The sequence below is a fragment of the Pinus tabuliformis genome, chromosome 2_2 (genome assembly GCF_031772625.1).
Source record: "Pinus tabuliformis cultivar Carrire ecotype Pingquan chromosome 2_2, CPIR1, whole genome shotgun sequence".
Taxonomy (NCBI): domain Eukaryota; kingdom Viridiplantae; phylum Streptophyta; class Pinopsida; order Pinales; family Pinaceae; genus Pinus; species Pinus tabuliformis.
In genome coordinates, this window is record NC_142300.1 from 283,878,627 (window position 1) to 283,890,380 (window position 11,754).

Genomic DNA, 11,754 nt, shown 5'->3' on the forward strand with positions numbered 1-11,754 from the left:
AAGCATATGTTATCCTCCTCAAGCTTGACAAAAATAAAGAGGTACTGGTCAGAAATGACTGGGGAAAAATTGGGAAGAAACTCAAGGAACTTTTATTGGTAGCAAGTCGCTCTTGAACATGACACTTCCACTCCGTGCCTGAGTCGGGTTGGGTTGTTTCATTCACCGGTCACATCACCATGGTCTCGCCAATACCATCCATCTTTGGGGTAAATGCTACCAATCCATCACACAAGTGTCGCCGATATGTTCAAGAGAAGTCATCCAGAGAAGTCAACCGTGTCCCATCCACTGCCATACATTATCCTTCATCCTTTCATGACCGCCACCTTGAACCATATATCATCAGATTGTTTTCACCTCCATCAAAATCATTTGCTCCATTCCGTGTCACTGATGTGGGATACATTAAGGCCCTCCTTTGACGGATCGCTTCTTGTCGACATCAGCTCATTATCCAAGAAGTTGATCTAGGAACACCCCCTTCAGTACTTTGAAGCTTGCATGCCTCAATGGCAAGTTTCTCACTTCCGGCGACAGGTATACATCAATGACCTTCGGCCGAAAGATTTTGCGTGGTGTTCGACGCCAAGTCCTTTATTCACACCACGTGAATTGTACTGCAGTACCTTGAGGGTCATTATCATTATCGGTGATTCCTCTCGCGCTTGTTAACAGTTTACATCATTGATTGGTAATCAAGCGATGTCTTTCCATGTTCGACTTCAGAACATTTCTCACATGGATCGACTTGTACTTAGAGTGAAGATCGAACGAGATTGAAGACCCCGGATTTAGTTTCATCCATCCGGGCTGCGATATATATTCAGGAAAGATAAAGACATTGACATGTACATCATTGCAGCAGATAATCATCCTACCAAAAAGGATGATGATTTCATCAAAATCATCAGTCTACCATCAGACGATTGTCTGTTCTATGTACAGAAAAATGAATTTATAAAGCTGAGCATGGGAATGCCCGCCTCAGCTAGATCATGAAAGCAGTATGAAAAATAATGTATTGTATTGTATCTTATTACAGGTCTCCTCCCAGCATCAGAAGAACTTCGGATCCTCCTAATAAAGCATTTCACCCGATAAACGGCCTCATACTTTAGGGGGCAACTGTTATAGACATTTTTGTGCCTTACAGCATTGAGCATGAAATGTCAATAATTCAAGGGATCCAAAGTCCCTAAATGAGTTGTTCCTACCCCTAGAGGAACAAGGTCAACCAAAGACAGCTTCTCCCAGAAGTTCTCCACCAAAAACCACTCAGAAATGGTCAAATCAGGATCAATTCAGTAGCTCCACTAGTTGTCTGCGTTGAAATGCAAAGTCTGCACTGGCTACCTGCACTGCAACGCAGGTAGAAGCACTACCAGGGTGCGCTGAGCGGGAATTGACAAATGGCAAGGTCATTCAACGAGGTGTCAAGACCCTGGAAGCTTCCAGAATCTTCCTCAATGACACTTGCCTCAATGAATTCGACTAGTGATGAGTAAGAGGTTCTCAACCTCCAAGTGGAAGCAAGAACCTCCAAGTGGAAGCAAGAACCTCCAAGTGGAAACAAGAACTGACAGATAGAAGCCACAAGGCAAAACATGAGCTGACTCATCCTCTCTGCTCACATCTATATATGGATCTCTCACCCAGAGGTTCAAGAGGCTGGAATTTTGTATTTGCAGAGAATTGCTGTTGGTTTGAGATTGACATTAGTACATTGGGTGATTTATGCTTTGTTGGAGGAGAGGAAGGGATTCTTTTGCTGGGAGGTAGATGCTGGATCGGGACTCACTTGGTTGTATCTCCTCTTGAACCTTGTTTATCATATCAATAAAGCTAATTGAGTTTCTCCTATATGCTTGTATTTCAATGATGTTTTGTTATATTTGCATATTTAGTTTATATCTGATCCTAAACTAGTTATGAATGTGAATATATATCTTTCGTGTAGTCTTCTGCTCTTGTGATCTTGCAGGAACCGTGTGAAGCTGGACCAGTGAAAGAGCAGGCAGCGGGAAGCGAACAAAAGAGAGAGAGAGATTGGATCGACAAACTAGCGGAAGACACCGGTTAGTTACATCCTCCTTTCTCTATTTGCATCTCATAAAGAAGAATACTCAGATAGCTTTCCTTGTTTGTTGCTAAGGCACTATCACCTCTTAGAGTGGGATAGGGTCATTCCGAATTGGATACTTTTCCCAAGAACATATAGGGAAGCCACATATGTGACCAATCAGTAGAAATATACCCATGTATTTTTTCAGACCAATCCCTACTCAAGATCAAACCATAAAATTTAGGTATATCGGCGATCAAGATATCAATCCTTTGTACTATTCTGGGATCAGCAGATAACCTGATAGTTACGGAGTTGATCTCTCCCAAAACCTGTACTTTAGTCCTGTCCAACTGTACAATATGGATAGCAGACTTCTGGGGTTCAATGTTCAGTTTGGAACAAACTTAAGCTGGCATTATGTTAGAAGATGCCCCTGAGTCAATCAAGCAGTTGTGCAGGTTTCTATTGTAGATTTCATAGGTTAGAAGGAAAGGTGGAGTATGAGAATTTGATCTATCTCCTATTAGGACTGCATCAGTAGCTTCGACCATACCAGAAGGTGGTTGACCTGTATCGTTTGTAGCTTTAGCACTGGGAAGAGGTGAAGTAGGAACAACATTTAATTCTTTGAGAAGAAATTTTTTGCTGATGTTTCAATTTACTAAGTTCAAACATGGTAATGTTTGCCTTAGTCTTTTTCATGTCATCAACAATATTGTAATCCATTAAATCAGACACTACCAGTGTCTTAGATGTTGATGGGATTATTGAGGTTGAAGGTTTTTGTGGAATTGTTACAGGTGGCTTCTTCGGGGGTACCTTTTCCTTTGTTGTAGCAGCACCTGCACTTCTTTTCTTCAAAGTTGTCTGAACAGGTTCGGAGGTACCTTTATTCCTGGTAGTGACAGGAAACGCTTCTTCTTTGTATTTTGTATCGGAGTTAGGTAATATAAAATCCCACATTCCATGACATTCAACAACTTCCTCTTCTTCATCAGTTGGTGTAGTTGTTTCTTCTTCTCCTTCTTCAAGATCTGAATCTGCATTTGATATAACATTTGGTGGTTTTGATTCAGTTTTCTTATAATTTCTAAAGGGTCTTTTGGTTGAGGTTTCAGCTACTTGTTTTTTGATTTCAACCATTTCATTTGACATAGTCTTGAGGACCTTTTGAAGACCTTCCATGTCATATGGATCTTTAGGGGTTTTCTTCTTTGAATCATCTTTAAAAGAAACTTTTTTGGTTTTTCTATCTTCAAGAGCGGCTTTCTTCTCTAGAGCATTAATACGTTTCTCCACAACAAGTGCTTCTTTCATGTTTTCAGCTAAAGTAGGTTTTCCAACCCTGTCTACAAAAATGGCTATATTGGTAGGTAGGGCAGTTATATACCACTCGCTTCGGATTTGCTCACTTGGTTTGGAGGCCGTTGGGATTTTATTCAAGAGTTTATTGAATCGTGCATTGAATTCTTTAATTGGTTCCCTATGCTCTATCCTAAGATTGGAGAGATCATTTATTAGTGTAGCCAAAGACCTATCATCACCATACTTAGTAAGAAACTGTTCTTGGCAAGTCATCCAACTGGTAATGCAACCAGAAGGTAAAGAAAAATACCAGGATCCTAATGATCCTTGCAAAGTATAAGGGAAAAGCCTAACAACAACATCTTGCTCTGTTACTCCCTTCAAGTTAACTGCCAACATGAAGTTATTAATATGTTCCTCAGCTTGTGTTCCATCATCTGGATTAAACTTGGGTAGCCATTTTTCAAGTGCATCAGGTAATGCATGCAATGGGGCAGACATATTGACTGCACTAGGCCTGGTCCATGGATCTGCCATTGTAACCGCAGTAGTGGATGATATTACTGTTGAACTTACAGTAGTCTGGGAAGGAGTTAATATTAAGGATTGCATAGTTTGGGATGTTGTAGTTGCTAATCCCTGATGAACAACAATGTGTGATGAGGGAGTTGATGGTTGACTTCGCACGGGGGAAGGTGAGATGGAGGATGTGGATGAAAGTTCTTCACTGTCAGATCCTTCAGTGTTTTTCTTCGCCTTTTTCCTTTTGGGTAAAGGGAACTCAGTAGGTTCAATACCGAGCTTTCCACTCTAAAGTCTAGTGAGAGGGTGAGGTAAATTGAACTGCGAAGTCGCACTGCTTTGAGATACCTCAGATTTCTGTGGTGAAATCGAGAAGCTCTGAAGTTTGTGGATAAGAGACTAGATTTCAGGGGATTCAAGACTTAGTTGTTCTGGAGTATGATGGGTTTGAGCAGTGGTAGTTGATTCCTCTTCTTCTTGTTTGGATGCTGGAGAACCAGCATGCAACTGGGAAGCACGAGGTGATGCGAAGGGAGAATTACTCTTAGAATGGCCTGCAAATTTGGGTTTGCTTGCCATTCACAGTTGAGGCCCTCCTTCTAGCGCCAAAAATGTTGATGCCCCGAAAATAGTTGTATCAACATTGGGGGATAACCACCCGGTCCGGACCTTAATACAGCTCCTTTTCCGTTTGGAATGGTGGCTTCGACTCGGGATAATGGGACCAGTTTCCCAGTAATGAATAAAAGTGGTGGATGAATGATTGATTATCTAATCTAATGATAGGCGAATAACTTAATCTATCAGCAAAATAAAAGAACTACTACTAATCCCAGGAACTATTGTACTTTGAAGTGTAGCGCTTGATGATCTATGTTTATTAACAGGCATATAGATGACTCCATCTAATAAACATGGACATTTATTCATTCAAGGATTACTTTGCTTAAATAGTTAAACAAAGTGATTAGCGCAATATTGCTACACTTATCATTTATATCATTGATACATATATGATCAAAAGAAAATCATACCATAAACATACAATAGTGGAGGGAATAAAGAAATGTTGTTAAAACACATACATATATTCGATAATAGCAAAGGCGATCAAATGACAATTCATATAAAAAGAATGGATTCAGACATAGATAATAGTACCATATGAGCTGCGAGTCACTCCCAATATCAATCGCTATTTGAGATTCTTCCTCTAACGCAGAAATACTTTCAAACAAAGACAGTAGTGCACATTTGCATAAAAGCTTCTTTGCCAAAATTAGAATGATTGGTCCAGTTTTATAAAAGAATATGCCTAAAGTACAGTAGTGCAACTTCAGGTTTTAAGTCATGTACAAAACTTTACGACCCTTTCTAAAAACATGAAAGGGTCTATAAATACTGAATTAAACTAATTATCTATGAAACTGAAATCCTACTTAATTGGTATCAAATGATCTTGAATATCTCCTTCTCAGCAACCTGGTAGTCGGCGGCATGAATCATCAAGTAGGCTGTTTGCCTTTAAACTTGAGCTGACTTATCGCAAGCATTGGCTCCACTTCAGGCGGTCTGTTGAGGCGAGAGTTAAGCTGGGCAGCATAGGTGGCATCCTGAATATCGAGGATAATATACCTGATTGCATTTGTAAGGCATTTGAGGGCGGCTCTTTGACTGTGTGGTTTTACCAAGAAGAACCAATAGGTGTCCCATGTTAAACTGTTAATTCCAACAATTAATCTCCCCTTTTCCTCTAGATCTGGATAACATGACTGCTCCAATGTTTTCACCGTTGTCAATTTACCTGGAGTGCATTGGGAAATCATGTTTGACAAGTAGAGAGTATTATTAACCAATTCAACCAAATTACTTGTGGTTGATTTGCATCTTGAAATTGCCCTCTCTGCTTTCATTAACTGGGACTGCCATTATGTAAATAATATTTCTTTATGTGACTCTAAAATTCTTGGTAAATATGCCGCTTGTCCCTGATCGATATCTTGCCAGTCAAGAAATTCAGTTAATGTTTCTTAAGCTTGATCCAATTCTATTCTAGCCTTTTCTATTTGTTTACTTATTGATGTCGTCAAATCGCATAGTGGTTCCGCCTGGGCGATTTTTTGACATAGAAGCTTGATTTTTGTTATTAATGCCTTATTTATCTGTAATGCTTCTAATTTGAATTCGGCTATCTGTGGAACGCCCTTTGTCTTCTCAAGCTGTGCTGATAGTTGAGCAATCTGCTCATCTTTTGACTTCAACATTTGTTCATTTGCTGCCCTCAGTTGTGCCAAGGCTTCAGACAACTCTTTCTACTTCTGGATTGCGCTGTGATTAATCCTCTGTTTCTCTTCCTGCAATTGTTGAGTTAATTGATTATTTATTTGTTGTTGTGTTAACAATTGCTGTTCTACCTGATCCGCTTTCTGCTGCGCTTCTGTTAGTTGTGCTTGCAATAAAAAGATTTCCTGGTCTTTCGTTTTTAATAAAAGACTCACCTCTGATGTCTTGTCTATTGTTGCTGCCGAATAGGCTCCAGCATATTGTGATAGTTTTTTTAGGTCATCAGAGGGATCAAATTCCTCCTTCCAAACCACATTGCCCGTGACCATTTGTTATGGGAAAAGGGAAGGTTGATCAGTGCTTCTTCTCTTCCTCTATTGTTTTACCACAGCTTTGTGCCTTGGGCTATAGAAGACATCCAAGGGTGGAATTTCTTCTATCTGCAAAATAATTTGATCGGAGGGGTCCTTTGGGATTATTTCTATTTCCTTTGAACTGGGTAGGCCGCTGGTTCCACTTGGAACCTGTTGTGAAGTGGTTTCCTGTGTATCTGCCGCTTTCGAAGTTTCGGTGTCCTTTGAACATTCAATACTACTGATAATTGAATCAAATTGTTGCCATTCCTGGAGCAATTTGGGATCAATTTGAGTATCCACATTCACCTCTATGTTGCTCTGTTTCTGCTCTTTAGTCTAGGTTTCCTCTTGCACTTTCTCCTGTTTTTCTGTTGTAACCGGCAGTTCCTTTGAATGTTGTTGTTCAGGCTCGCTTGGTCTTGTTGTTGGGGTTGTTGCTAACAGATCTAGAGGCAGAGTTTGCAACCTCTGTTCTCTAAGTTTGTTGAATTCAACTAACCCTTCATCTTTGTATTCCATTATGGCCAGCGATCTAACTTGATACATTGATTCAGCCGAGGAGAACAGGTCATCAAATTTATCTTCTATATGATCAAACTTTGTCAATTTGGCCTGTTCAAGAGCATTATAGGCGACTTTGTTGGGATCAAATCACCTGTTAGGGAGAGTAGCTAGAGTTAATGATTTCATCTTCGTAGCTTCTTTTTCCGCATGTTTAAAATCATGCAAAGTGTAGACACCACATTTCAGAGGAAAGGAGGTCCAGACCTGCTTCTTATTTTTCTTTAGAGTTTGTGTAACTCCCTCGGCAATAATCTGAAGGGCTATCTCCCTTGCCAGCAGTTTGTCAGGTATGTACAAAGGAAGGACATGAGGTTCGGCTTGGCTGCTGAAAATTCTTACATAAGTAAATTTCTCCTCTCCGAACCATCTTCTTATTGATGTTAAATCAATCCCTGCTTGGTAAGAAATTTTGGTAGCAGGTTTATTAAAAATAGAATAATGAATGGGTAACATGAAGCCGTTGCAGACTTGGTACAAACGGTGCTTATAGGAAGTCTTCCACAATTTCTGATGGTATATGTGAATAGGCGTGGGGTCTTGTAGAGTCCACCTCCAGCCGAGTACAGGAAACTCAGAATTAAAACACAGGGTATCTAGTATATAAGCACTGTAGTAGAATGGGGGAATAATCCTTTCTGAGACGGAAGTTTTAGTTCTAAAACTAAGAACTGTGGTTGCTAGCTTATCTGACAGTATGGTTGCTGAATCCATTATCTCACTATTACATGCCGCTTCCATCAAGGGAACCATTTCTATAGTGAAATTAGCGGAATCGTGTAACCCCCACAATCTACACATCATTATCCCAGCATAACAATACGGAGAACATAGAGAATCAACAGAGTACTTACCGGAAGTTTCATGCTTGTGTTTCACCGGATTTTGCCTCCATTCTCGAATGGGTTCAGATTCAGTTTCGTTCTCTTTTCGGAATTTCTCCAGAAATGCCTTGTTGTACTTCTTCTCTGGCTCAGGCAAATGATACATTTGCCTCAAATCATCAGCATTGAATGAACCAAAGATTCTCCCATCTCTGGTGCAGAAAGTTCTGTCTGTGATTGGGATTTCCTCAATTGCCCACTTTACTACATCTGTATATGGGAGAATTTGTTCCCGAGCCGCTATCCAATGAAGGAAAGAGTCAGCCAACTCTTTAAAAGTACCATCAGATTTTCTATTGGAACCCGCTGTAGCTTGTACTACCGTCACCTTTGGTTCTTCGGCTTCGATCAAATTATAGGTACTTTTCCAAGTGGTCTTGGCAAGTCCTGAACATGTAGTATCAGATATTAATCCTTTCTTTTTATTTGCTGGATCAGCGACGGCTTGTCCTGTGGCTAGTGTAGTGGAAGCGACTGTGGTTTTCTTTGACTTCTTCCCCATTCTGCTTGAATCTATTACTTCGGAAGAATTCTGCACAGTAGTGGAAATAAGCGTAACACGGAGAATTGGTAGCGAAAACCAAATACGAGTGAGATATATTGATCAATTCATGATGAGGGATTAACTTAAAGTGGCCGCGGATAAAATCTATGAGAATATTTTTTAAGCTTACTATTTCATTAAATGGCCATTAAAACCTACCAATCCTTTAAATGCTCATCATATCTCTTATCGGCCGCATGATTTGTTTAAGTGTGCCTTGGACGTTTTGGCGGTTGAGCGCAGGTGAATCACTGTTTGAAAGATAAGGCCTTAAATACGAATTAATCGTAATAGCTCTGCTTTAACAGCTTTTTGAAGTTTGCACTTTTGGCTTTATCGCAATCGGGGGTCGGGGAAAACTTAAATCTTTATATTGACACCTTTTGAAATCCCCGATCACCGAAAGCGATATCGCATCGCATCACATTGGGAGTATGGGCACTTTAAAAAGCATGCATGGTATATCCCCGATCGCCGATAGCGATATCGCATCGCATCGGAGCGAAAGGGACGTGATCGCATCACATCAGAGCGAAAAGCATTTAATTGCATCGCATCGGAGCGGGAGGCACTTTTGTTATGGGAACTTATTATTGCCGATATCCGATAGCCTACTGCATGTCATCGCATCGGAGAAAACCAATGGGCCTTTAAGTTATGCCTCCTTTGTCATTGCGATATGCGATCTTGCGATCGCTTTATCGCAATGATAAAAGATTAATTATTTATATTATAAGACCAAATAATTGGTTTGTCAAAAAGGTTTTTTATAATGCTTTCATTTTGTTTTTTGGACCTTTTTGAATAATACAAAGTTGATACCAATTAAAAACAAAAAGGGACCCATTTCATATTATAGTTTTATGAATAAAATGGTATGAAATGGGGGGTTGTTGTAGAGCACAACACATCCCTGGATCTTCTCTATCATCTACAAGTTATATGGATTTGGGTCCCTGGTATGGGTGTAGCGGTTGGATGACTCGTACTCCTTCTACTTCAAAGATCATCAACTGGACCTTCTTCAGATTGATAATGGCATAATTTTCATAGGCTTATTCAATACCTAACAATGTCGGGTAAGGATCTTTGTCTCCCATAATGTTGATCGCCTTAAAATCTACGTGTGTCTTCACCTCTGCCACATCTACCTGTACATCCTCCAGTTTCCAATTGAAAGTATACAGTATTGGTTGTCCATCCTCAATTGGATTAGTGAGAACTTCGGTTGAGGTTTCCCCAACGCCTCCAACGTCTTTCTTGGTGGAATATTGATGTCAGAGCCTCGGTCTAACATAGTATCTTTGATTTGAAATCCTGTGAACTGTGCATCAATCCTGAACTCCCTGCATGTTATCTTCTTATTTATTCTTACTCTTCTTGTGTGCTTCTCAAGAAAATTGGTAGAGATATTCCCTTCTTCAGTCTCCCCCTCTGGTAGGGTTGCTTTTAGGCTTATCCACATCTCCCCTAGCATCTGATCATTATTGACAATCTGCAAGAGTAGTTTGAACTATTACTCAATAGTGCGGGCAACGATGGGTTTTGGAAGGCTGAGCATCTTGTCTTTCTAAGAATTTGTCAGATTTTCAAACAAATTTTGCTACCTATGGGTAGTATTTCTTTTGCTGCCCATGCTTGTATGACTGCTTTGATGAGGCTACTCGAACGATTGTTGGTTGGTTTTGGGCTCCCAGGTCAGTCCCCATCTTCTTGCCGCCATGGTTAACTATGTTTATGTTGGACAGAGGGGCTACCTCTGTAACCTGGGCTTCCACATTAATTAGATTCGTCACATGTTTCCTAGTTCACTCCTCTGATCTTACGATTAGCTATGGGAAATCCTCTGTTGAGTGGCCATTGAACTTGCGCTGTGAGCACCAGGGTCTCCTTAGTAGGGGCTAGTATCGAGTGACATATCCCTCCTTATCACAGTTATAGCAACGAACAAGTCCCCTTCCAAATTCTCTTCCTCCTCCTCACCCACCATGAGCAGTCTCGTTGATCCTGAAAGTCGAACGGTCTAGTCGATATGTGAGCGCATCCAACACTTGGAACTGGTCCATGTGGTGAGTCGTAGATGCGCAAAACTCACAATAGTTGTTATTCGGTAAATTCGAATACTTCTACAATATCGGTAATAAGTGCAGTGGATGTCCATAGCCCCTACACACTCTGCAGTACTCTTGTTGGTTGCACTAGGAAATGCACCTTGTGATCCTACTGTCACAAATCCTATTATAGGTGAGGCCCCCGATGGTCCCCTTGGCCCTGATGTTACACCCACACTCCTCAACCTCGGGCACTTGGCACACCACATGTTCAGTCTCGTTCGGCGGGCTAGCTGTAGATCTTTCAACTTCTCTGTTAATCTTGCAATATGGTGTTGGATACCCAAGATAGAGGGGTCATGTGGAGCAGATCCCTCCCTTGATACTCATGTGAATACCCCGCCATAGCCTCTATTCGCGTTGCTTGCTTTAGGGCATCCTGTAGTGTCTCGATTTTTTGTTGCGTTATTGGCGTTCGAGTGAGGGATAGCAGGGCTTTGATGAACAAATCCCTCTGGTGATTTGGGTCTATGGTATACATGAGCTTACCAATTGTATCTCTAAACCTATGTATTAGTTACTAGACAGTCTCTCCCTCACGTTGATTGATTTTCCACAACTTCGACAACCCTTTCTGATCCGTCTGGGGAAGTTTGAACTCTTGTACAAAGTTCCTCTTCATCCACCGTCAGGTTCTAATGTAACTCCACTCATTTTATGAACCATCGTAGGGATCTTTTCCTGAGAGGTATGGAACTCTATCATCTTCACATTTTCGAGCATTTGACGAGCCCTCCAGATAGCCTCACATAAGTACCAATGTTGTTCTACGTCTTCATTTCTTCTACTGGAGAATTATGCATATCTTGTAAATGACCCTGCCATTGTGGACTACGTTCATGGTAAAAACACAAAGCCTTGTGTTCCCAACTGTTGAGATTCTTGTAATCCCATATTACTATTACTATTATTTCCACTACTATTAGCAGTACTAGCCTTATAATTAACATGCACACTACGCAATGTTATTCTCTTAAGCAACTTAGAAACAAATTTACCAGGGCTATTGTAGAGTACCAGGGGAAGGTTGGGGGAAATGCGACCTGAGCCTCGGGGGGTTGGATCTTTGATTCGTCCAGATGCAACATCCTCCGCGAACATTCTTCTCATCATAAAGAAC